General features: G+C 34.6%; 1 protein-coding gene across 5 annotated transcripts in view; it reads left to right on the top strand.

Moving 5' to 3' along the window:
- Positions 1 to 27,208, top strand: part of ERBB4 (erb-b2 receptor tyrosine kinase 4) — a 1,220,557-nt gene that overhangs the window by 408,041 nt on the left and 785,308 nt on the right. The gene's annotated exons all lie outside the window — the stretch shown is intronic.

The raw sequence follows: 27,208 nt of genomic DNA, 5'->3' as shown, positions 1-27,208 counted from the left end.
TATTGTCTTCTTTTGTAAAGTATCTGTTTATATGCTTTGCCCACTTTTGAATGGATTTGTTTGTTTTCTTGTAAATCTGTTTTAGTTCTTTGTAGATTCTGGATATCAGCCCTTTGTCAGATGGGTAGATTGCAAAAATTTTTTCCCATTCTGTTGGTTGCTGGTTCACTCTAATGATTGTTTCCTTTGCTGTGCAGAAGCTCCGAAGTTTAATTAGGTCCCATTTGTATATTTTGGCTTTTGTTGCCCTTGCTTTTGGTGTTTTAGCCATGAAGTCCTTTCCTATGCCTATGTCCTGAATGGTTTTGCCTAGGTTTTCTTCTACAGTTTTTATGGTGTTAGGTCTTATGTTTAGATCTTTAATCCATCTGGAAGATTTTTTGCCTCCAAAACTGTGAGAGGGTAAATTTCTGTATTTCTAAGCCAACAGTTTATAATACTTTATTACAATAACCCTAGGAAACTAATACGCAGTTTTGCAATTTTCCTCTTGCATTCTGATTCTGGAAAAACGTGGATATTTTATAAATGAACAGGTATTTGTTGAGTGCCTTCTGCTTTCCTAGTATAATGCCTTTAGATACTGAAGTTAAGTGTTTCTGATAAGATAAACCTGTTCCCTGCTCTCAAGGGTTTTATAGTATATGGCTTCTGTGTTCTTATTCCCATGGTACTTTGTATTGTCTTGAAACACAAATTTCAATTTTGTTAGAATCATTTGTTACCATGTCAGTCTCCTCTACAAAACAATGAAATCTTAAGGGCAGGTGCATAATCAGTTCTAAAAACAATACTTAATGAATAAAAAAAATGAATAAATTCAGTTTGAGGATGAAAGAAGAAACTTTATTTAATGGAGAAACAGGGCTAATGGAAGGGTTGTATGTATGCATATGTACATGTTTTATTTTTCTAAATACAAGCATTTTCACATTAAAAACATATTTGAAACATTTTAGTTGTGTATACTACTGTGCTGCTTTTTCTATTTCAACCTTTCTGTAAATTAGCCAAATATTTTATTTTCTTTGGTAATATTTTAGACTTGTTGCCTTCAACAGATTTCATAAGTTGTTTATTTTCATGTACAATTTACAACACCTTTTAACTTTTTATGAACCATTTTATTTTATGGATCCATAAAGACCAACACATTTTTTTTTAAAAAAATAGTACATGTAATGAGCACAATAGTTTGAAAGTTCTGTGTCAATGTATGTGAACTTTTAAAGGTGATACTCCAAGCAACAATTGGAGGCTTATAAACAAGAATGTTGTGAAAGATAAATTCATCATAAATTACCTTTCTAAATCTCATGTATGTGAATTAGAAAATCAAATTTAAACATAAGATATAATTATTTCTTCACTGTTCTTAAACTGTGCTGTCTTTGAAGTATTAAATCTTTTGGGAAACCAACCATGTCTTTTTCATCTTTTAAATGTCCCCTTTTCTCCATCTCTCCACCTTTCTCCCACCTCTTTCATTCCTACATCTTTGAAAGTACCAAGGGCATTGTATTACTTATGTTTCTTTCCAAATATAGTGAAGAGAAATGATGCCATCCTATATGTTTTTCTGTGACGTATAGGAATTCAGAAAACAATAATTTTATTTTTCTTGTACCTCACAGACATAATACACAAACATACATCCCTAATGAAACTTTTTCCTTCTTTCTGGATTATGCTAGGTATGTGATAATAAGTATATTCCTCTTTGTAGATACTATTTTCTGAATCCAGCTAGTTTTTAGTCTATGTTCATTGCATAAAAAGTAGAATAATCCTGTGTATGTCTATAGCTGCAATAGAAATTGATACCAATTATGCCATTGTACTTTTTCACTATCTCTGAATTAAAAAAAAAATACTCTTTGGGAATTGTGCTGCCCCCTGGTGATGAATGGAATAATAAAATAGAACCTTTAAATAAGTTTACTAATACATATTAGTCATTAATAAATGCAAATTTTAACACAAAATCTGCAAAATAAAAAGGTAACTCAATAAAAAGTGTGCGTTCACAACTTAGTCATCTGACATTACAGTGATTATCAGGCCCATCTTAGAATTGGAAGGACGGAAAAAGAAAGATAAATCAGCAATAAGGGACCACAGGCTTGAGAAAAATAAGAATTCTAACTCCTTACAATTGCAAATGAGAAGAAACTTTATGTAACCTCAGTTCAGAAAGGTAGTTCCTTCACTGAGGGTTAATGGTAAGCTTCAAACACCATGAAAGCAGAACAAAACTTTACAATGTTTCTCAAACTAACAATTTTATTTTCGTGGATTTTATTTTATTTCTGAGAAGTCTTATACCCTAGAGTAGATTTTCAATACATACATCCTCAATTTATTCAATTCTGCTTGAGAAGATGCTTCTTTTCTTTCTCATATGTTTACAGAGATTTTTAGATTTATGTACTGTGGTATATAGTAGTTTCTGAGTGCTTCATTTTTATCTCTGAGTTTTATCCTGTGTGCTTTAGGATACAATAATCCTCAGTTGATGTCTCATTACTGAGTGCTACTTAGAGGCAATCTAGGTGATTCTGAACATTGAATTTTATAGTAACTGTGATTATAGATCATCTTTCTAACTCTTAAATGATGCTGGATTAAATCTGGACATTTTATATAATGAAGAGATTCAATTATTTCACAATTATATTGTAATTCTTCTTTTGAAAGTGTAAAGATAGGGTACCATGGCTCACTCCTGTAGTCCAAACGCTTAGGGAGGCTGAGACAGGTGGACAGCTTGAGCCTAGGAGTTCGAGACCAGCCTGGGAAACATGGAAAAACCCCAACTCTACAAAAAAAAAGTACAAAAAATAGCTGGGCATTGTGGCATGCCCCTGTAGACCTCGCTACTCAGGAGGCTGAGGTGGGAGGATTACTTGAACACAGGAGATGGAGGTTGCAGTGAACCATGATCCTGCCACTGCACTTCAGCCTGCATGACAGAGTGATTCTCTGTCTCAAAAAAAGAAAAAAAAAAGATAATAAGAACATCAGGGCTTTTCTCTGCCAACTTTCCCCCCCAGATATTCCTTTCCTTTTCTCCATCTTGTTCCCATTATCAGTTTACACTATTTTAACCAATAAAATGGGTGTCAAGGGATAAATGAGTGAGAAGAGAAGTCTGGAACCATTCTGCTACTGCATTTCCAGATCAGTTGAGAAAATAAATCTGAGGATGTGCACAGACTTCACTGCACTCACAGAATTGGTGTTTGTGCACTGTTAATTAAATAAACATTAAATAGAGTGAATGCTTGCCGTAGTTAGGGATGTCTTTGCAAAAAGCCCCCTAGCTGTTCAGGGATAAATAATGTAGGAGTGCCAGAGGAGTTTATGTGTTGCTGGCCTTGCTGTGGAATCTCAGTGCTTCTGAGCCAACACAATGTTTTATGCAAGTTGAATCCCCAGGCGACACTTGGTCCTCCAGTTTGTTGCCTTTTCAAGTAGAAGGAGAAGAAATAGTACATAATTTCAAATGAAGACTACTTACTGAGCTAAGAATTGTTTTTCTACTAGCTTAGCAACATATGCTTCTAGAGTTATATTGTCAACAATTCTTGGCACTGTGTATTTGGCTATTTATTTAATGTTGAGGCTGACAACAGGGCGACATTGGCAAAAGGCAAATAATAGAATAAAATAGAAAACAGAAGCCCCTGAAAGGCAGTTTGCAGTCTGTCACCATTCAGGATAAGAGAAACAGTGGACATTAACATTATTGAGGAGTCCAATCTAAACATATAACTGACACATTAAATATTTAATCCATTACCTCAGCTAAATTCTTGGGCTGAAGGCTGGAGACACTGGCCACAGCAAAGTCAAACAATAATGTCAAGATGCCAGGATAATATGGAGCTAAACAGAATTGCAGGCTTTTATCAGAGGTCCTTTATGGGAAAGGCAGCAGTAACCAGGCTCTTTAGAGGAAACACACCAGGAAGCATAAGTAGACTATCCCCTTTGGGTCTTTGGGGGGACAGGAAGTGTAGGTTGGGTGCAAGTTCATGGGCCTGAGCAAGGGTAGGATGAAATAGTTTTTTACAGTGGTGATGAGAAGGGGAGCAACTTTGAAGGATGAGTAGGAATGTGAAAGAGAATAGATACCAGAGAGTTCTCAAACAGATGGACAAAATGAAAAAGTAAGAAGATAAGGATGAGAAAATACAACAGAATGAGCTCCAGTGACTTTTTTTTTTTTTTTTTTTCGCTACATGCTGGCTGCTTTGCTCCATGCTGAGTGGGCAGAGCCAAGGCTGTACACATAGCTGTTGAGTCTCAGGTGTGACCGGCACTGGGCAGCAAGATGAAGAGTGAGTGGACTCTTCATCTTGAAGAGTGACTCTAACGTCAAAAGGTCTATAGCAATTTCTTGTTTTATCACTGGAAGTCTGAATAGCCATATGTAGAAAAGTCTCAAGGTCATTTTAAAACAATGCCTTCTCCCTTTCTCTTTAGTTTTTCTAGGGTAATTTAATTCTAGGATGGCCTGTGAAATACATTTGATACTGGAAGAGGGCTAATTTTATACTAAACAACCCTAAAATTTATGACAATTGGTACCAAAATACTAGTCATTGAGGAATATGATGGTGTAATCATGAGGTAACAGGAAGCTCTGATAGTGCGAATGAATAGTATTTATGCAACCACTAGTCTAGCTTTGTCTGAGAAATACAAATACTATCCAAGCCTTGTGAGTCAGAGCACTGTGGCTTGAGAAAATTGTCTTTAAAAACTTTCTCTGGTGTCATGTCTGATTTTCAAATGGATTTTTTTTTTAATTTTAAATACAGTTTTTAAACTTAATATATAAAGGCAATGGAAACATTTATGTATGTACTCATATTTTAGCTAGAAGTACTCCAAGCATTTTGACATAGGCTTATAAAACACAGATTCCTTAAATATGTAGAAGGCTGCAAAGAAAACATTCAGTTACGCATAAAGCTTTTTTTTAGTTCCCCCAAAGTGGTTTATGAATGTGAGATATCAACTGTTAAACAGTCAGGCACATACTAAGATTAGAAATCATATTTTATAATTATACTTTTAGGATATATTCAGTCTAGCATCTTCTTAAAATTTTGCCTCTTAATTTTATTATACTGTCTATTCTGCTGGATTACAGTAAGCTCATCTAGGCTTACATGTACAGATCTCTGTAGTACCTTTTTGTATAGAAGAACTACATCTAGCCTTCTCAGCCAGAAATGATAAAAACAGAATTTCAGGTCTCCATGAGCTGGCTTATCATCTAACAAAGAATTAAGATCCATATACTGGAACATAAGAATAAAACAACTTTGCAAATTGCAGCACTGTTTACAATAGCAAAGACCTGGAATCAACCCAAATGCCCATTGATAATAGACTGGATTGGAAAAATGTGGCACATATACACCATGGAATATTATGCAGCAATCAGAAATGATGAGTTCGTGTCGTTTGTAGGGACATGGATGAATCTGGAGAACATCATCCTCAGCAAACTGACACAAGAACAGAAAATGAAACACCGCATATTCTCACTCATAGGTGGGTGATGAAAAATGAGAACACATGGACACAGAAAGGGGAGTACTAAACACTGGGGTCTATTGGGGGGAAAAGGGGAGGGCCAGTGGGAGGGGGAGGTGGGGAGGGATAGCCTGGGGAGAAATGCCAAATGTGGGTGAAGGGGAGAAGAAAAGCAAAGCACACTGCCACGTGTGTACCTACGCAACTGTCTTGCATGCTCTGCTCATGTACCCCAAAACCTATAATCCAATAAAAAAAAAATATATAGTAAATCCTTGTACATAAATTTTAGGGAAATTTAAATTGAGTAAATGATTCAGAACTTTTCTGAAAGAAAAAAATCCTTTAGGCAATAGTTGAGGATAATGGTAGATATTAATGCTTGCAAAGTATTCTTGGTGAGGTCAAAAGAATGAATTAAAAATAAAGAAAAAGGTGTGGGTAAGTTGGATAGTGGGTGATATTTAAACTATATTTTGATTATTTTGAAAAATTATTTGGAAAAAAAACTTTCAATCAAGTGTGAAGGGATATTGTAGCAGACCTCCAAATTTATGGAAAATCTGAAATACTAGGTGGGTGACTAGAATCTGTCTGATTCAGCAGTAAATGAAGAATTAGTAATATTTAACACAATTGCCAAAGAGGATCCTATGTGTGTATTGATGTGAGTACATATAACATTTGAGAATTCAAGTTCAAAGTAACATCATAGTATTGAAAATATAATTAGCATGCATCCAACAGAATTCTCTGTGCAATCTTCCTAAATCAACCATAGTTTCAGTGGTACCCAAATCCATTTTCTATCATAGATCTATTTCTAGTTGACTTTCATAGATCTAGTTAACTTTTTTTTTTTGAGACAAAGTCTCACTCTGTTGCCTAAGCTAGAGTTTAGTGGCGAGATCTCTGCTCACTGTGACCTCCACCTCCCAGGTTCAAGTGATTCTCCTGCATCAGGCTCCTGAGTAGCTGGGACTACAGGCATGTACCACCACAGCCAGCTAATTATTATTTATTTTTATTATTTTTATTTTTTAGTAGAGACGGGGGTTTCACCATATTGGCGAGGCTGGTCTCGAATTCCTGACCTCATGACCCACCCACCTTGACCTCCCAAAGTGCTGGGATTGCAGGTGTGAACCATTTCACATGGCTGACCTAATTAACTCCTATTGGAACAAAGTGCAAATAGGAAGAGGCTTGTAGTAGAGTCCATTAAAGATCGTATTATACACTCCATTCTTTGTGTGGGATACAAACTTAATCCATTTTTATTTAACCCATTTCTACTATTTCTTCTGTGTGAGTTACAGATAATACCAAGGTAAGGCTATCTAGTATTTTTGGGAATTTTTATCACCTTGCTGCTAATTCATGAAGGATTTTAGAACATTTCTCAAAAGTTCCTCTTTTCCAAGATACCAAAGAATGAATTCCTGGCAATTAGTCTAATAATTTTGGCTCTTGTAACCTTCTCTTAGGAAATTAAGGATCAAAGAAGCTAATAGGAATAAAACTGCTTTGTAAATTATACAACACTTTATAAATGTTATTAACCGTATTAATAGCTAAATAATAATTTAATATTATAATCCACTGATGTTAAATTGGCATACAATTGTTAGGTGCAACTGCAGGTGTGAATATATTTAAGCAACCAGGATTTTTGAAATCTAAATTGATGAAACAGTTAAATTATGAGATTATTATTTCCATTATAGGAAGATTGTTTGCAAAATAATCACCATGAGATTTTTTTAAAGTTTCAATAGTACACTAAAATATAACTTGAAATATGTAATTTGATTTAATAATTTTTAAGGATTATGTTTATGATGTAATATTGGTTAGCTTCCGTATACTCACAACACTTACTTTTGTTAAAAAGACTCTTCACAAAGTCTCCTTTCAACAAGCCATAATTCCTGGCCAACATGGTGAAACCCCATCTTTAAAAAAAAAAAAAAAAAAAAAGAAAGACAAGCCATAATTTACTTGCTTCAGCCAGTACTTGAAAAAAATAATAAAGATATTTCTAAAGATCTATTTTCCAATTATGTAAGTGACTAGTGCTGTTTAGCCAAATATTCATAAGTACTCCTGCCAAGTTTTACAATACAGTTTTTCTGCTGGCAGCATAACATTTTGTTTGGGAGTTCTTTCCATAAAGGTGGACAGTTTCATGAAAGCCTTCAGCAGAACATGAGTCACTGTGCCATGTGAATATAGCCTAAATGAAGATTCTCGTTACATTTATGTCTTTAACGTTTGAGAATTAATGTTCTCTATATTTCCATATTAGATCTATACATATTTATTTATTTATTTCATGCTTCCTATATTTAATTGATCTTTTTTGAGTTCTTTAACTTATCTTGAATGCTGTTTTCTCATCTCTATGCATAATTTGGACTTGATGATCTCTAAGGATATTTCTGGTCCTAACATTTTGAACAACAAAGATAACATTTGAGTTATATGTAAATGAGGAATCCTAGCCAGAATTCCAAAATATCAATAGTCATCCATTTATGCATCCATCCATTCATTTATCTATTCATTCGTTAAATATTTACTGGGTGCCTACTTTGTATCAAGTACTTCCAAATGCTATAAATATAGTAATGAACAAAATAGAGTTCCTGCCTCATAGAGCTTATATTCTAAATGAAGATGTATTTTGACTGCTGGTGATAAGTGATAAAAAAGTATAATGTTTTGAAATGATGCTACTCAAAGTGTCATGCACAGGCCAATGTTGGCCTGTTATTGGTGCACAAAGTAAATCCATCAATTGATAGTCAGCATTTAGGAACTTTTATAGCAGTGTTCAAAGACAAATAAGGTGGCCCTTGTGGGCAGATCTCAGTAAGTGAAACATCATAGGAGATGACATCAAAAAAGTAGTAGAGGTTCAGATGGATGCTGTGAGGGCCTTGTAGGTATGTCTAGATATGAACTTTTAATTTTATTCTGATTGATATGAGAGACCATTAGAGATATGTGAGTAAAGAAGATTAATGATCTGATTTACAGATTAAAAGCTGTAAAATTGTTTTATATCTGGTATAAAATATACTTGAGGAAGACAAGAAAACCAGGGACATCAGATGGAAACATATGGCAGTATTCAAGTAGGGACTCTCCTAACTTGAAATAGAGATAGCCAGGGAGTGCTGATAGATATTCTGAAGAAAAAGCTGATGGGTTTGCATATGGCTTTGTGGCTTTGATAATTGGCTTATGGAAAGAGAATAATTGACTGACTAGATTTTTGCCTGAGTGAAAGGGGTGCCATTTATTAAAATGAGATTGGAGGCTGAAGAAAATTGGAGGGAAGGAGTGGATAAACGTTTTAGACATGGTTTTCTAGTCTTAAAAGTTGTACTGTTGGAGCAGCCTTTCTACATGCACTCACTTGATTGAAGCCTATTTGTATTTCTAAGAAGTGTTATTTTTAAAAACTTGCACCTATTTTCTTTACACAGTGTAGAATAAAAAATGAGAAGAGAACGTGTCACAAATGTAGGGGATCAGGAGCCAAATTTCTTCATTAATAAAATAGATGGGTAGTCATTGAGATTGTACTATAAAACTCTTTTTATGTTTCTAAATACCTAATGACTATCACCCATAGCATCTCTTGTGGATTTCTAATATAACGCATGACTATTAAGAGTTCAACTCTGTAGTTCTAAGTTTATAAAAGGTAATGTATCTTTAGCATATAAGTACTTCATCTTGTTTATGGGCATTTTTACTTCATGGAAATATACTACTGTTGAACCAAAATAATTTAAAACAATTATTTATAGACATTAATTAACTAATGCTGTGCTTCTGAATGGGAACTACTCATAGAACTAGTACTGATTTTGACTCCTGACTCTTCTATTAGTTAATTCTCTGGTTATATTATTTAACTTTCTGAGTCTCAACTTCCTAATCTGTAAAAAAAAAAAAGATAATGATATGTGCTTAGTATGATTGCTATTCCATGGCAATGCACATATAAGCACTTAAAACAATTTATGTCACCACTAATATACAGATCAACTAATAGTGATATTAATATAACATTTAAAAATTACAGTAATAGAAAATATAAGCTCAGAAGAGATAAATTATTACTAAAATAAAAACAATATTGCACAATTTTGTATATCAAATAGCATATACTAGAAAATAACCTAGAGCATACACAGAAATTATGACATTACTCCACTCTACACACACACACACACACACACACACACACACAAACACATTCATGTTTCCTAGTCTATTCAGGTGGGGAATTGGTTTGTTTCAAACTTTATAGAACAACTTTATAGATGAGTGATAAATCTTATACTCAACTTTTTAAGGAATATATATATATATATATATATATATATACTTTTTATTTTTATTTTGGATGTTTTAAAATAAAGTTTCTCAATTGTTTCCATCAAAAATAAATTCATGTTTTTATCTGAAATAATGCTTTATTAAAATTACAAAATTATCAAAAGTGTTGATAGTAATTCAGTTAGCATAAACTTTCCTATAAAGAAAGGCATAGTATAGAATGCTTGTCTATTTAGCCTTTCCTAAAATGAAAACAAAATCATTTTTAAAAATAAAATGTATTTTTTACATATAAAATACTTATAACTAATATAAATTTAGAAATCACAGATAGGACAAATATATATGATATGTATATATATATATGACATATATTTATACTCAGAAATCTATTGATCAGAGAAAATCATTTTCAACATATCATTGTTTTTTCTTCCCAACTAATATTTTTATGTACATATACATATGCATATACCCATATATTCTTAAAAAGTATCTTTGAAGAGAATTGACTGTATTAAGGGTTATTGTATTATTTTTTTGGAACCATAGAAATAAAAAATCATGCAACTGCGTGGAACTATTTTTCAAATAGTTAATACATTTTAAAAACAGATTCTATAGTCATTATTTGACTGGTATTAAGTTATTTTTACAAGTTATAATCAGGTGGTAAATGCATCTGAAAAAAACGAACATTTATAAATAATGCAACAGCTAATCGATTCTGTTTTATCCTGGAAAATAAAATCAGTAGAAACTTGAATTCTATGATAAAAAATGTACTTATTTGTATAATTTATCATAAAGTACATATTATTTTGTGTCTGGAATTGGAAATGACTCATGTTCAGTAAAGGTATGCTTCGAATTTGAAAAATTGATCAGATTCGTGCTGTCACAAAATTAAAAATGGAAGTTAGTATATGTTTCCTTTTCCACCTGTATCTCTAGGTAAACAGTAAGTGATTTTGTTTAAAATTTTATTTACCTGCTAAAAAATGTTTTGTATATATGAAGCTTGTCAGCTACAAAATATGTAAATGATTATTTATATAATATAGAAAAAGTATGTTTATATCTATAGACTCTCACATTTTAAATTCACATTAAATTAAAAATTACTATGCAAGTATTAAATGATTTAAAACCTACAATTGAAGAATTTTTTCTTGTTATTAGTCATATCTTACATAAGGAAAGAAAATCATAAATCATTCTCTACCTTTTAAAAATTTGAACCTGATGCTGTAGAATTTCTATTATTGTTAGTGTGATATGTGGTATTGTTAGTGCTGAGTGGTATAGTTTTGATACCTTTATTGCTAAATTAGATAAAATAAGGGATATCATAATGCATTTTTGTGTTATTACTGTAACACAAAAATACAAATAGTGTATACTAGCAAATATTGTATCTGTGTGTGTGTGTGTGTTTTAAGTATTGCTCTTAAGTGTAGAAGACATTTCTAAATTCATGTCTAATACTTAAAATCTTTGCTAACTATCACCTTGGCTGCTCTTTATTTGTCACAGTAAATAATGGGAATTCCATTAAAAGGTTGGACTTTTACTTTCAATCTCTTACAGATTTTGTATTATAACATGCTACTCTATTAAAATGAAGCTCACAAATAGGATATCAGATTTTTAAATCCAAAGATTAGTGAAACTTTATAGGAAAACATTCCAAATTAAGTTACTGTCCATATGATGTCTGATGTCCCATTTGCTTACCCATAGGAGTGTGAAGTTAGTAGGGAATTTGCTGATGATATTAGCTATAAACTATAATATCCAATTTCTGAATTAAAGAAAATGAAAAAAAAAAAGACTAAAAGCAAAAGAAAACAATACCCACGACAAGTTCAATCACATAGTTATTAAGTAATTTAGAATGGGGACTTAATTGAAAATCAGCCTAAAATAGAATCGTTTTGAATAATGTGTCTGTCCTATCTGGTGTTGTCAGAGCAGTTTTCCCTTATGCTTTTAGACAGATGAATGAAGACCTAAGAAAAGATATATTAAAAGATATACACTAACCTGGCTAACTGAATAAAGCATTTGTGAGTTACCCTAGTCCTTTTTCTGTTGCTATAACTGAATGCCTGAGACTGGGTAATTTATAAAGAGAAAGTAATTTATAAAGAAAGGGTGATTTATAAAAAGAATTTATAAATTTCTTATACTTTACAAATCATAATAAATTGTATTCTGGAGGCCAGAAAGTTCAAGATTGAGGAGCTGCATCTGGTGAGGTCTTCTTAATGGAGACTGTCTGACGAGTCCTGAGGCAGCAAAGGGTATCACACGGCAAGAGGGCTACAGAATGCCAAACTGGCTTTTTAACAGACCCACTCTTATGATAACCCATTAATCCATTAACTCATAAATACATTAATCCATGAATAGGTTTATCCATTTATGAGGGCAGAACCCTCATAACTCAAACCCTTCTTAAAAGCTGCACCTCTTAATATTGCTCCATTGGGGATTTTCAACCTGTTTTGGAGGGGACAAACATTCACACCACAGCATAAGGTGTGATATTTCTTCCATTGTAGATGCACAGGAAATTTCTTCTCACATGTGATTTCTAACTTTTATACAAAACTGTGTGTATTTTATATGTATTGTAGGCAAAAAGGGCTCTGTTTTATATTTTACTGTGTGTGAAATGAATTTTGACTTTGATTGTGAGTCTCGTTCAGTAGCAGTGAATCAAAGTTAGAAAAAATTATTTATATTAGCAGCTTAACCAAATTTGTATACTGTTACTATTTCTAAGAATTCTACAGAGGATTTATCTTAGAATGTAAAATGTCATACATTTGTGATATAGATTGTATTTATTATTACTTTTACAAATAACCCCCATGTATTGTATGTAATTCCCCAGTAACCATTTATTGAACAAATGTGTGATGGAGCAAATGAATGGTGACAGATATTTCTCTAGTGGAGGTTGTCTCCTTATCAAATACCCAATTACGATTAGTACTTGAAAATTGATGGTTTACTCTGTTGATACTTTCTTTTGGTGCTCAGGGAAAGGAATACTTTTACACTGTTGGTGGGAGTGTAAATAGTTTAAACATTTGGGAAGACAGTGTGGTGACTCCTCAAAGATGTAAAACAGAAATACCATTTGATCCAGCATTCCCATTACTGGGTATATACCCAAAGGAATATAAATCACTGTATTATAAAGAAACATGGACATGTATGTTTATTACAGCACTATTCACAATAGCAAATACATATAATTAACCTAAATGCTCATTAATAATAGACTGGTTAAAGGAAATGTGGTACATACACACGATGGAATACTATGCAGCTACAAAACAGAACAAGATCATGTCATTTGGAGATACATGGATGGAGCTGGAGACCATTATCTCTAGCAAACTAACATGGGAACAGAAAACCAACCACTGTATATTCTTACTTATAACTGGGAACTAAATGATGAGAATACATGGATGTATAGAGGGGAACACTGGGGTCTATTGGAGGGTGAAGGTGGAAGGAAAGAGAGGATCAGAAAAAATAATTAATGATTATTAAGAATAATACCGGTATGATGAAATAATTTGTACAACAAACCCCCATGCAACAAGTTTACCTATGTAAAAAACCTGCATATGTACTTTGGAACTTAAGTAAAAGTTAAAAAAAGGAAAGTTGATTGTGATTGTACTTGCAAGAATGATTGTTGTAAAAATAACAACCCACTACTCATATAAATGTTTTAGAGAGACCAACCCACTGGAGATTATAAAATCTGGTTTATAAAATAATAGAGTTTGAGTCACAAGAAAATAATTAAAAATAAATTATAACAATATATTTTATATCTTAGTCTATATTAGTATCAGGTGGGTGCCTCTTGTTTTTTATCCAAGAGAATAATGTGGCTATGAATTGAATTTTAAAACATCCCAGAAAACTTTGTTAGAAGGTGATCTTGGATTAGGCTTTATATGTAAATCATCTGAAGATAACAGTAAAGACTGTTAGTCAAAAATGTTGTTTGCCACACCCCTTCTTCTCACTTCAAGTCTAACATTCACAGACTTTTCTTTTAATTTTAAAAGTGTAGACTGGATGTGGTGGCTCACGCCTGTAATCCCAGCACTTTGGGAGGCTGAGGTGAGGAGATCACAAGGTCAGGAGATCGAGACCATCCTGGCTAACACAGTGAAACCCTGTCTCTTCTAAAAATACAAAAATTAGCTGGGCGTGGTGGCGTTTGCCTGTAGTCCCAGCTACTTGGGAGGCTGAGGCAGGAGAATCACTTGAACTTGGTAAACAGAGGTTGTAGTGATCTGAGATCATGCCACTGTGCTCCGGCCTGGTGGCAGAGCGAGACTCTGTCTCAAACAAAAGCAAAACAAAACAACAACAAAAAAGTGTCATTAATTTAGATACAACTTTAGCCTGAATGAGCAACTTTGGATGGATAACTCAGAGCAGTGGAGTGAACCAGCATTTCTTTTTACAGTTATGCAAGCTCATCACTGCAAACATACTCATATACTAAGGAACAGATGGGGATAAAATGCAGTGCATATTGTCATGTCCAGGTCATGTGCCACTCATGGAGTTTGTTCGACTTAAAAGAGGGCTACCTGGCTGGGCGCAGTGGCTCACATCTGTAATCCCTTTGGGAGGCCAAGATAGGCCAATCATGAGGTCAGAAGATCAAGACGATCCTGGCCAACATGGTGAAACCACATCTTTACTAAAAATACAAAAATTAGCTGAGTGTGGTGGCGTACACCTGTAGTCCCAGGTATTTGGGCAGCGGAGGCAGGAGAATCCCTTGAACCCAGAAGGTGGAGGTTGCAGTGAGCCAAGATCTTACCACTGTACTCCATCCTGGAGACAGAGCAAGACTCCATCCAAAAAAAAAAAAAAAAATGGCAAAGGGCCACCTTAGTGCCTTTTCACAAAGGTAGAGGGCCTTAAAAACAAGCAAGGGGTGACAACAGTACAACATTTCACTCTAGCTATTTTTCAATTTTGCCCATTATTATTGTAAGTTGATTGAATATCCACCCTAGAAAGTGCCTATTGTATATTGTTAGCCAAGTAAACATTAGTTGACGAAAGGAATGAAAAGGAAGTCTCACTCTGAAACCAATGCAAGAGAAAGGCCATAGTCTGTTTCTTAATGTACATCTTTATCAGTGCTTAAGAAATCAGCCTTGATATGTAAGCATATTACAAACATCTAGTCTAATTCTTTCTTGTAAATTCTTCTAACAGGAAAAGTATCCCACACACTGCCACTTTAATTACAGTGAATGGCAAAGGTCTCACAGTGATAAGGCATCACAATCAGGCTGGTGTTTATTAGACAAGAGGGGATGGTTGAAGGCATGATAATCTAGGGAAGAAAGACGTTTGCTAATGTTTACATACTTAGCTCCCACTGGCATTTCACCAGCTTGGAGGTTTGCATTGTCCCTCTTAATCTGAGAAAGTGCATCCAGATTCACAGCAAGACCTCAAGGAGAGCCAGATGATGGGGCAGATGGCAGATGACTAATTTGGCAAGCCTTGATGAGTGGAAATTGTTTGTTTTAATTGCTTGACAAGTCTGGTACCTGCATTAAAGTTAAGGACCTAGCACTTCCACAGAAAATGAAATACTACAAAGTAAATAAGAAGGACGTTGTATGAGGGAGGAATAAAGAGGGTAGGCAGAAAATAGTGGCAAAATAGTAGTAAAGGCATATTACGTTTCTGACAGAACTGTATTTGTATGATTTTATTATTTCATCAAAGCACATATAGATGACAGAAAAGTAATTTCTAAATCTGTAAAGCCTTTCTATTGTTTTTTCTATTTTCAATGTAGACATTTTATGCAATAAAAATTAAAAAAAATATTTAAAGACAGCAAAACAAAGAATAGGAATATATACATCTAGTTATAAGTTAGTTGTTGATATTTGGTATGATGCATTAAAAATCATTTTTAATTTTACCAAGCTTATCTTTGAAATACCAAGTACAAACATCTACAAAGATAATGTTTATATTGAGAAGACTAGATTAAGGAGGACTACTCAAAAAACATATCATTCATAGAAGACAATCATGTATAATTTTGATATACATCAGTTTTTTGAGTTTTCAGATGAGACCGGTTCCATTCAGACTGGTATGGCCATAGATAGTTTTTTGAGTTTTAAATTATGAGGTTATTTTCCCTCACAATATACCATAACTGTACTTAAGAATTTTAAGGGCACTTATAGACTATTGTAAATCAACGAAAGAAGTAAAATGCAGATCAATTCAATTTTAGATAGATCAGCACATAGCAGTATATATAATGTATTGATTTACCTTTCATCCGTCTGTGGTATAGAATACCTATGTCTTCCATAGGTACAACTCTATTAGTAAAGGTCTACAGTGCCAAAGGTTCTTTTCATTAGGCTCAAGGATTATTTAGAAAGCGCTTAGTTAATTTTAGCAGTCTCTATGTTATATCACTTTTGGAGTCAATAAAACTGTGGTAGAAGATAAAGATTCAGATAATACATAATAGGATTTTTTAAAGGGATACCAATTTTTACACTGAAAAATATTTTTCTTTCTAGTTTTATATAGTGGAAATTATGAAATATTTCCAACTTTGTTATTAATAGTTTTTAAAATATATTTAATTATGCAGAATATGAAATTTCTGAAATATTTTTGGGCCTAATCACATTTGATAAAGATACTTTAAAACATTGATACATATTTTTATATTTAAATATGCCAGTACATATGTACTGTGGTAGAAGATAAAGATTCAGATAATACATAATAGGATTTTTTTAAAGGGATACCAATTTTTACACTGAAAAATATTTTTCTTTCTAGTTTTATATAGTGGAAATTATGAAAAGTTTTTTATAGGGAAAGTGTCTCACTTTGTTGCCTAGGCTGGTATCCTGACCTCAATAAGAATAAGAACAATAAAATTCAGAAATATACTAAGAGTAATTCATGATCATTGAATATGATTCATTCCAGAATATAAGGATGCTTTAATAATTGTAATTTATCAATAATTTACTCGTATCTGTAATCCCAGTTTAAAAAATATCTTCTTAAAACTGTAAAAACTGTGTTACAACATTCAAGTCTGAAATAAAAACCTTAGTTTTAGAGCAGAATTCTAGAATATATAATATGATAAAATGTATACTATGTTAAGGGAAGTGTTTCCATTGGAAAAAAGATAGGAATGACTACTACCCATCAATTGAAAAATTTATCTTAGAAATGTTATGCTCATAACAATTAAGTTGGATTTATGAATAACACTCAGCACAAAACCTTACTTTGTAGATAGGGAAACTAAGTCTCAATGTGATGAAGTGATTTGTTTAAGTTCATTCAGCTTTTAAAAATGGAGGAACCAGTGTTTCATTCTGGCCCCATTCTAGTTCTCTCTTATTTTTAACTTCTTAATTTTTAAAAGTTTTTTATAGGGAAAGTGTCTCACTTTGTTGCCTAGGCTGGTATCCTGACCTCAGTCAATCCTCACAATCTGCCATCTGGAAGGTAAAGTCCCAAGAAAACTAGTGGTATAATTTAAAGCCTCCAAAAATGTTGGGATTGCAGGCGTGAGCCACCACACCTGGACTTCCTTTATATATATATATTCTTTACCTTTTTTTTCATTTTAGTTCTCAATGACTCTGAAGTCCATATATTTAACAGATATTTACTGAACATCTGCTATATGCTTGCTTCCCTAGGTGCTGAGCAGATAAAGGGTCTGTATCTTATGAGGCTTGTATTCTGATGTAGAGACGTATAATAAAAGGGTAAACATGCAGATGTATAATGTAAATTCACATGGCCAAAAAAAAAAAAAGGAAAGCAGAACACAATGTATGGGAACCTGATACCTATTTTAGATAATGTGATAAGAAAAGGCTTTTTTTTGAAAAGATGGCATTTGAGCAAATACTTAAATACAAGTGCTTATAGGCTAAAAGAACTTTGGATTTTTAGTTGGTGCAATTAGAAGCCAAGGGGTGTTCTCAGCAGGAGAGTGACATGAACAATTTACATTTTTGAAAAGATCATTCTGGTCTCTGTGTGAAGAATAAATAAACATGAGTGTGTTTCTCAGGGTTCTCCAAAGAAATTGCGACAAAAAGATTTAAGTTACAGAAGAGCAAACAAGTAAGGACTTTACCTTCTCTTCCAAGGAAGGGGTAGTGCATTTTGGGTTGTAGATACAATAGTTATATCATGTTAGATGGAAGTATGGCCTATTATTTTATTTATTTGGAGATTAAGTACAAATTAACAAGTTGTATATGTGTGCAAAGTTAACAAGGGATGGGCTTATGGTAGTCAGTTTTCTATGTCCATTTGTCTGGGCCACAGAACCCTTGGATAGCATATATACACACAAACACACACACATATATACATATATACACACATATATATATACACACACACATATATACACACATATATATGCTGTATATAGTACACATACACACACAGATTTATTTAAAATGTACTATACAGTATCAGCTCATGCAGTTATAGAGGCCGAGAAGTCCCACAATCTGACATCTGCAAGCTAGAGACCCAAGAAATCTAGTGATATAATTTAAAGGCCTTAGAGTTACAGTGCCCCATGGTATAGATTCCAGTTTGGATATGAAGGCTTAAGAACCAAAAATGCCAAGGGCTGGAGATCTGTGTCTCAGTTCAGATAGTCAGGGAGAGAGCAAATTCAGTTTTCCTCTGCCTTTGTATTCTGTCCATGCCTGCAACAAATTGGATAATACCCACCCACATTGGGTAGGGCCATGTACTCTACTCAGTACACCAATTCAGTGCTAATCTTTTCTGGAAACACTCTTATGAATACACTCAGAAATACTGTTTATCCAGCATTTTGGGCATCCTGTGGCCCAATCAAGTGACATATAAAGTTACCCATCACAAGCCCATCCCTTGTCAGCATGGTACCCATATGTATATCCTTAATCTTTATTTAATCTCCAGATAAAGACAATAATTTATGATTTCATCTAACATGATACAACTGTTATGTCTACCACCAAAAATGCATTAACTTTTTCCCCAGAGGAGAAGGTAAAGTCTTTTTTGTTGTTTGCTCTTCTCCTTGATATCCTGTAACTTATATACTGTGATGTAAAATTAACAATACTTAAATATTATGACATAAAGTAATACATCTTATGTTTCATGATAAGGAAAAAGAGAGGAAAAGAAATACAAATGTATTCATAACATAATAAGAAAGAAATATGGCAATTACAGTCCTCATTTCTGTAAGTGGTCACATAATCATAGCTGGTATTTATAACTACCTTTCTCTACCACCCATTTAATATTCCCTTTGCCTTCAGCAAGCCCCTCATTTGGTTACAGTTTTTTACCTGTTGTGATGACCCAGACCTTCATTCCAAAATGCTTTGGACCATAGTAATCCTGCTTACATTGGGTTGTTGTAGTTTTCCATTGAACTTCATCACTGGGCATGGTAATACTGAGACGCCCAGAGGACTCTCCTGTATTAGAGACAGGAGAGTCTCTAATTACCTTATTGCCTTTATTGTGAAGTAGTAATATTGATACAATCTACTTCTATCCTTAGTAGTCAGGATCAATTATCCCAGCCAGGTTAGCAATTCTCTTCTTTGCCTGTTGGTTCAGAGGAATGAGGAGCCCAGGGTGGTTGAACGGCAGTCACTTCCAAATCACTGGAATAACTGTGTGTCTCCTGGTAGAGTGCAATGTTTGGAAACCTGGTACCTATTTAAATAAGGTAGTCAGAGAAGGCTTTTCTGAAAGAATGACATTTGAGAAAAGATGAACACAGATTCTTACAAGCTATGGTAAAGAGTTTGGATTTTATAATAAGTTTAATGAGAAGCCAAAAGGTGTTTTTAGTGACATGAATGATTCATGTTTTTAAAAACATTTTGTTCTCTGTGTTGAGAATGAATTAATGGGAGCAAATAGGAAATTCTGGACATCAGTTAGAAGGCTACTGCATAAGTCCAGGGAAGAAATAGCAGTCTTTTGGATGAAATGACTATAGTAGTGGAATTGACAAGATTTGGAGATGTATTCTGAACACAGAGATAACAAAACTTGCCATCTCTGTATAACTATAATAGCATTCATGAATAGTCACTAGAAATAGGTGCTGCTTCTTATGTGGTGTTTAAATATTTTATGTTTTGATGTTTACTACAATGATAGATTTTTTTCTTTTCCTTTGTTTCTCTTTTTTTTTTTTTTGAGATGAAGTCTCACTCTGTCACCAGGCTGGAGTGCAGTGGTGTGATCTTGGCTCACTGCAACCTCCACCTCCCGGGTTCATGTGATTCTCCTGCCTCAGCCTCCCAAGTAGCTGGGACTACAGGTCCGTGCCACCACACCCAGCTTATTTTTGTAGTTTTAGTAGAGATGGGGTTTCATCATGTTGGTCACAGTGGTCTCAATCTCTTGACCTGTGATCTGCCTGCCTTGGCTTCCCAAAGTGCTGGTATTACAGGCATGAACCACTGCGCCTGGCCTATGCTAGATTTTTAAATGTTCAACAATATGCATTAATCCAAAGTGTATTCATTAACATTTCTGAGAGAGAAAGTAATTACTGTTAAGTCAGAGAAAGAATTTTTTTATCAAGTTACCATTTTTTTATTGTACTTTAGTTTCTGGGGTACATGTGCAGATCATGCAGGATTGTGTAAGTACACACATGGCAATGTGGTTTGCTGCCTCCATTCCCCCATCACCCCCATCTGGCATTTCTCCCTATGTTATCCCTCCCCGACCTTCCCACCACCTCCCTGCTGTCTCTCCCTTGCCCCCCACAACAGACTCCAGTGTGTGATGATCCCCTCCCTGTGTCCATGTGTTTTCATTGTTCAACCTCCACTTATGAGTGAGAACCTATGGTGCTGGATTTTCTGTTCTTGTGTCAGTTTGCTGAGAATGATGGTTTCCAGATTCATCCATGTCCCTTTGAAGGACATGAACTCATCATTTTTATGGCTGCATATACATGGTGTATATGTGCCACATTTTCCTTGTCCAGTCTATTATTGATGGGCATTTGGGTTGGTTTCAGGTCTTTGCTATTGTAAACAGTGCCGCTATGAACATATGTGTGCATGTGTCCTTATAATAGAATGATTTATAATCCATTGGTGACACAGGGCATCCTTATCTAGTGTCGGATCTCAAAGGGAATGCTTCCAATTTTTGCCCATTCAGTATGATATTGGCTGTAGGTTTGTCATAAATAGCTTTTATTATTTTGAGTTATGTTCCTTTGATACCTAGTTTATTGAGAATTTTTAGCATAAAGGGCTGTTGAATTTTATTGAAAGCCTTCTCTGCATCTATTAAGATAATCATATGGTTTTTGTCTTTGGTTCTGTTTATGTGGTGGATTACATTTATAGACTTGCATATGTTGAACCAGCCTTGCATCCCCAGAATGAAGCCTACTTGATTGTGATGGATAAGCTTTTGATGTGCTGTTGGAATCAGTTTGCCAGTATTTTATTGAAGATTTTTGCATCTATGTTCCTCATGGATATTGGACTGAAGTTTTCTTTTTTTGTTGAGTCTCTGCTGGGTTTTGGTTTCAGGATGATGTTGGTCTCATAAAATGATTTCGGGAGGACTTCCTCTTTTTGGATTGTTTGGAATAGTTTCAAAAGGAATGGTACCAGCTCCTCTTTGTACATCTGATAGTATTCAGCTATGAACCCATCTGGACCTGGACTTTTTTTGTTGTTGGGCTATTAATGGCTGCCTCAACTTCAGCCCTTGTTATTGGTCTGTTCAAGGTTTCAACTTCATCCTGATTTAGGCTTGGGATTGCACAAGTGTCCAGGAATTTATCCATTTCTTCCAGGTTTACTGGTTTATGTGCATAGAATTGTTTGTAATAGTCTCTGATTGTAATTTGTATTTCTGTGAAGTCAGTGTTGATATCCCCTTTATCGTTTTTTATTGCATCTATTCGATTCTCCCTTTTCTTTTTTATTAATGAGGCTAGCAGTCTATTTTGTTGATCTTTTCAAAAAACCAGCTCCTGGATTTATGGATTTTTTGTGTCTCTATCTCCTTCATTTCTGCTCTGATCTTATTTATTTTCTGTCTTCTGTTAGCTTTTGAGGTTTTTTGATCTTGCTCCTCTAGGTCTTTCAGTTTTGACAATAGGGTGTCGATTTTAGATCTTTCCTCACTTCTCTGGTGGACATTTATTGCTATAAATTTTCCTCTAGACACACTTTAAATGTGTCCCAGAGATTCTAGTTTGATTGAACTGTGGTCTGGGAGACTGTTTGTTATGATTTCTGTTCTTTTGCATTTGCTGAGGAGTGATTTACTTCCAACTATGTGGTCAATTTTAGAGTAAGTGCTATGTGGTGCTGAGAAGAATGTATATTCTGTGGATTTGGGTTGGAGATTTCTATAGATGTCTATTAGGTCTGCTTGGTCTAGATCTGAGTTCAAGTCCTAGATATCTTTGTTAATTTTCTGCCTGGTTAATCTGTCTAATATTGACAGTGGAGTGTTAAAGTCTCCCACTGTTATTGTGTGAGAGTCTAAGTCTCTTTGTAGGTCATTAAGAACTTGCTTTATGAACCTGGGTGCTCCTGTATTGGGCGCGTATATATTTAGCATCATTAGCTCTTCTTGATGCATTTATCCTTTTACCATTATGTAATACCCTTCTTTGTCTCTTTTGATCTTTGTTGGTTTAAAGTCCATTTTATCAGAGACTAGCGTTGCAACTTCTGCTTTTTTTTGCTCTCCATTTGCTTGATAAATCTTCCTCCATCCCTTTATTTTGAGCCTATGTGTGTCCTTGCATGTGAGATGGGTTACCTGAATACAACATACCAATGGGTTTTGACTTTTCATCCAATTTGCTAGTCTGTGTCTTTTGTTTGGAGCATTTAGCCCATTTGGGTATGGATATGAAATTCTAGGTTGGATGGATATGAAATTCTAGGTTGAAAGTTCTTTTCTTTAAGGATGTTGAATATTGGCCCCTACTCTCTTCTGCCTTATAGAGTCTGCCAAGAGATCCGCTGTGAGTCCGATGGGCTTCCCTTTGCGGGTAACGAGAATGAAGACACAATGTACCAGAATCTCTCTTGCTGCCCTTAGCATCTTTTCCTACATTTCAACCCTGGTGAATCTGATGATTATGTGCCTTAGGGTTGCTCTTCTTGAGGAATATCTTTCTGGTATTATCTGTATTTCCTGGACTTCAGTGGTGGCCTGGTTTGCTAGGCTGGGGAAGTTCTCCTGGATATTGTGAAGAGTGTTTTCCAGCTTGGATTCATTCTCTCTGTCACATTCAGGTACACCTATCAAATGAATATTAGGTCTTTTCACATAATCCCATATTTCTTGGAGGCATTGTTCATTTCTTTTCACTCTTTTTTCTCTATACTTGCCTTCTCATTTTATTTCATTGAGTTGATCTTCAATCTCTGATGTCCTTTCTTCTGCTTGGTCGATTCAGCTATTGAAACTTGTATATGCTTCGCGAATTTCTTGTGCTATGTTTTTCAGCTCCATCAAGTCATTTATATTTTTCTCTAAGCTGTTTATCCTAGTTAGCATCTCATCTAACCTTTTTTGTAGGTTCTTAGTTTCTTTGCATTGGGTTAGAACATGTTCTTTTAGCTCAGAGAAGTTTGTTATTACCCACCTTCTGAAGCCTGTTTCTGTCAATTCATCTGATTTGTTCTCCATCCATCTTTGATCCATAGCTGGTGAGGAGTTGTGATCCCTTGGAGGAGGAGAGGTGTTCTGGTTTTTGGTGTTTTCCTGTTTTTACTCTGGTTTCTTCCCATCTTAGTGGTTTTATCTACCTGTGGTCTTTGTAGCTGGTGACTTTTGGACAGGGTCTCTGAGTGGGTGTCCTTTTTGTTAATGTTAAAAATCTTTCTGCTTCTTAGTTTTCCTTGTAACAGTCAGGCTACTCTGCTGCAGGGTGGCTGGTTGTCCACTCCAGACCCTGCTTGCCTGGGGATCACCCACAGGGGCTACAGAACAGCAAGGGTTGCCGCAGGTTTCTTCCTCTGCTATCCTCATCCCAGAAGGGTACCCACCAGATGTTGTCCTGAGCTCCCCTGTATAAGGTGTCTCTTTGGGGGAGCTGCTTGGGAGACAGTCTGTCCCTTATAGGAGCTCAAGTGCTATACTGGGAGCTCTGCTGTTCCATGCTGAGCTGCCAGGCAGGTAACTTTAAGTCTGCTGCAGCTGAACTCATAATCACCTCTTTTCCCAGGTGTTCTGTCCTAGAAAGGTCAGCTTTATTTAGAAGTCCCTGTTGTGCTGCTGCCTTCTTTTATAGATGCTCTGCCCCGCATGGAGTAGTCTAGTCACAGTCTGCCAGCAGAGGCATTGCTGAGCTGCTGCAGGCTCTGCCCTGCGCTGTGTGAACTGCCTCAGTGGTGGTGGACTGCCTCAGTAGTGGGGGATGCCCTTCCCCCACTGAACTGGAAGGTCCTGGGTCCAGCTGCGCTTGCTGTGTAACTCTCAATCCAGAGTGTTTCAGATTGCTTGTTTTGTGGGGGTGGTACCGGCCCAGCCAGATCCCCTGGCTCCCTGTCTTAGCCCCCTCCCTTTCGGGTGAATGGGTGGCTTTGTCTCCCAGGCATTCCTGGTGCCAGCTGTAAAGGCAGCCCAGACTTGTGTGAAACCACTGCGCTGAAAACTTATGACACTTTTTTTTTTAGGCCCAGGAATCTCCTGGTCTGTGGGTAGTGAAAACTTGTTTGGAAATGTGGTGAGCACTCATCCTCTGTGCTGTTCTCGCTGGGAACTGTACTCTGGAGCTGTTTCTATTTGATCATCTTGGACCCTCCAAGTTACCATTTTTTTATGTAGACAGTCTTTGAATTATGTGCACTCAATGTATACAGGGCTTAAATGTACTGCTGACTGGTTTCCTTGCTGTGTGCCTTGTAAAAAAAACTACACGAGCCCCTACTAAACACCTTGGAAATTTTTCTCAGTAATTATTTTGTCATGATACTAGGAGAAGAACAGATGCTAAATAATTATTCATTTCTTAATTGATAAACTGATATCTCACAATAGGCATTTGATTTGAGAGTTAGGTAATATATATATTTTTAATTCCTATCATCTTTTCTTTGTAAGCAAATAGAGTGCTGGTTTCATAGCCAGAACAAGCCTGAAGGTCATAATTAATTTTTAGTTTTAATATGGATATTGTTAAGCTTTCTTTATTTTATTTTTAATGTATTTTCCCCAGTGAATCAAATTAATATATTGTTAACCATCCTTTTTATATAGCTACCAAATTTTTACTTTTTACTATTTTACTGAATGAGGATTACATGGTTCACACAGTGTTCGATATAAATCTTAAGTCAAGAAAAATAAAAAGCCTGTGTTTGGAAGTATGGCTACATTTGTAACAGAATCAATACTAAATAGAATAATTGATGATTTTATTAGGACCTCACATATAGCTTTACTCCTAGAGTTACATTTGGCATGAAAACGTTAGGGAGCACATGTAAAGTTTGGATTTTTGAAGCTTGAATTATTGTAGGCTTATATTTTAAGGACTTTATAGTAGTATTGACAAAGGGGGCTGATTTTTGTTAAACATATTTTGGCTGCTGAAGACAATTTTTCAATTGTGTTTTGATAAACAGCTTTGTGAAATCAATAAAACTGGATGGTTTAAGCATTGTCTTGTATACATTGCTTGATTGTAAAATCAATTGACAAATGAAAGTTGTGAGTCACTCAGTGGAGGCTCTACAAAGACAACTAAAATTGATTTATATGAACCTGTCCAAACTAGTTCTTTAAAAATCAAGTCTGTCTTTCAAGATAAAATTTATGATGAATATACTGTGAATTCTAGATAGTTTTAATCAAACATAAATGAAAGCCTCCAGAGACAAAATATCTACTAAATTGAACCGCATGTAGTAAAAAAATCTGCAAAGACTAGAATGTTTGGCAAATAGTGTTGTGATTAATCTAATTTTCCGTTTTTTGTAGGATCATGTTTTGTTGCCGAGAAATATTTCTAAACATACTTATTCCAATTTTCCATTTTAAGAAAATGTATACAAAACTTAGCTGATCATTTATTGAGCAACAGCAACTTTTTTTTTTTTAGTTGAGGGTCATTTTCTGAGTACCAGTTATAATTGTTCTGATATCAACTAAATGAATTCTTGCAATGTAGGATAGTATATGTTCATTATAAGACATTTAAACAAAATCCCAAGTATTTATGCTATGCAAATATTTAAATGACTATTGACAGTGAGAAAAACTTACCATTAATATATAACTATCCAGATACAAAAAATACTGTATAATATTATATTATTATATTATATAGGGTATAATCTTGTATACTTTGTTTATATATGTAGAATGGGAATTATGCAAAAATACCTACATATTGCAGTTATACTATAGATACATCTCTCTAAAGTTAAGTTTCTATAGAAAAGGTCAGAATACATAAAATATTTTGAAAACAATTTCATTTACATTATTATATATTGAATTTTATATTAAAGTATGAGTATTGTGTCCAATTGAAAGAAAAAATACAAAATAAATGATACATAGATTGCAATGTGTTACTGGATATACTTTAAAAATGGTGCAGCAAGTTTATTAAAGGATGCATATTACCCCCATAATTAATTATATTAAAATATGTTCATCCTCATTGGCATTTGAGATAATTAAAATCCATGTTGGCCAGGTTGGGAACACCTGACCTCAGATAATCCACCTGCCTCGGCCTCCCAAATTACTGGGATTACAGATGTGAGCCACCATGCTCAGCTACAAAATTTAAAAATCAAAACAAAACAAAAAACGAAAAACTTATGTAAACTTATCTGCTCACATAGGAACAGAACTTGGCAGACAGATTATTTAATATCAGTTTACCAGGAAACTCAGTGTACCTCAGAAACTCATGAATATAAACAGTGATATTCCAGGTAATAACAATAAAAGTTGTACTTTTTACATATCTTGTTTATAGTTTAAAAATATTTCAGTTTAGACCTAGAGACAGAAATACCATTTAATGTAGCAATCCCATTACTGTCTATTTACCTAAAGGAATATAAATAATTTTATTATAAAGACACATGCACGTTGTATGCTCATTACAGCACTGTTCACAATAGAAAAGACATGGAATCAACCTAAATATCCATCAGTAATAGAC

This window comes from Callithrix jacchus, chromosome 6, assembly GCF_049354715.1.
Source record: "Callithrix jacchus isolate 240 chromosome 6, calJac240_pri, whole genome shotgun sequence".
NCBI classification, from domain to species: Eukaryota; Metazoa; Chordata; class Mammalia; order Primates; family Cebidae; genus Callithrix; species Callithrix jacchus.
Note: the sequence above shows the minus strand (reverse complement) of the source record. Positions and strands in the feature narration are given on the sequence as shown.